Source organism: Rousettus aegyptiacus, unplaced genomic scaffold (assembly GCF_014176215.1).
Source record: "Rousettus aegyptiacus isolate mRouAeg1 unplaced genomic scaffold, mRouAeg1.p scaffold_m13_p_2, whole genome shotgun sequence".
NCBI lineage: Eukaryota > Metazoa > Chordata > Mammalia > Chiroptera > Pteropodidae > Rousettus > Rousettus aegyptiacus.
The window spans coordinates 165,589,045-165,590,608 of NW_023416295.1; positions in this window are offsets into that span (position 1 = coordinate 165,589,045).

The following is a 1,564-nucleotide window of genomic DNA, read 5'->3' on the forward strand; positions in this document are numbered from 1 at the left end:
GCAGCAAGGACTGTCACTGCTGTATCCATCCCGAGTACCTGGAAAGTACCTGGCACAAGGCAGGTACTCGGTTCTAAGTTTTTGAATAAATTTTTATTAGTTCTTCCTATCTAGACATATTGACACAATACTTAATTCCAAACATTTGAACATTTATCAGTTTTCTCTGGGTAATTTTTAGGTCATTAATAAGTTACTATGGGGAGGAAGACTGAAGAATGACAAAACCCACAAACAGGTAAATAAGCCAGGGACTGAGTGGATTTCCTAGACTCTCTAGGAGAGTTCAATTAACTCTCATAGGATCTCTGGTACATTCCCTAAACTGACCAGACCAATATATTTCCAGATCTGGCTTTAAAAAAATTGCAAGTTTCTCGTAAATATGAGATTATTTCCTACAGTTCATACAGCACAAATTACTTTGGTCGTCTTCTACTGTCTAGTCCTAAATGTTACTTTCTAATTTACCAAAAACATATCTTTTCATAAAAATTGATCAGTTTTAGGATTAAAATTTTAGTCCAACACAATGACAGATAAGTAGAAAAGCACCTCATCACAGTGGCACAAAGTCTAAAAAAACTTAATTCTACTTGCTTTCTCTGAAACTTGGTGGTGGTGGCTAGAATTCAGCCACAGCCATGTCTTTAAAAAAAAAAAAAAAAAAGTCAGTTGGAGGGCCAGTTGTATAGGGCTGTCCATTGTTTAAGAAAAAAAAAGTTTTAACCCCAGGGCAGAAAAACTAACATTGTCACTAGGATATGAAGAAACCATGGTGAAGAACTAGCGACAGCGAGTTCCCGCAGAATGGCTGGCGGCATCTGCTCCGAGGGCCTTTATCAGCAGCCTTGTATGTTCTATTCAGGACTCTCAGAACGATTGTTGGCATGATGTAGACAAATTGACGCAAATTAGTTTAGCACGGGCTATGCAAAGTTTAAGCTTGTTGAGCAACACACGTGGACCACATAGCAACAGCTCCCAACACTATGCAAAAGGTGCTGGATGCAAAGTACTAACTACCCAGACTCTCCTCTTCCAGATGGAAAGCAGAACTCGCAAATCACTACTGGAGGTTGGGGGAGGGTGTGGGGAGGGGCCAGGAAGCTGGCAACAGAGGCCAGAGCCCCCACACTGACCCTGAAGGCCAGTGACAATTGAGAAAAATATCTCCTGAAAGTGCCGCTTGCACTAAAACCGACTGCCTGTTATTTCATGGCTACAAATCCTCAAAGGATTGGGCCCCCAAAGATTAAGGGGATTCCGCCACTTTGCTCTTTACTTTTGGTTCAAATATCTTAAGACAATTCCTTGGGGGCTGGTGTCACACAGACCACCTAGAGGGGCCTTCTAATTGTATTTACAGTAATTTAATTACAGCAGGGAGAGCTTCAGAAGGCAGGATTTACCAAGATTGACACTATAGGTGCCGCTGGTAGAGTTTTAATCTGTTAAATCAACAGAGAAGTGGTAAAAATAAAGCCACTCCAGAATTTGGAAACCACTTCATGGGCTTCCCCACCCCCCCGCCCCCAGCAGAGGTTGGGAGGGTGAAGGAGAC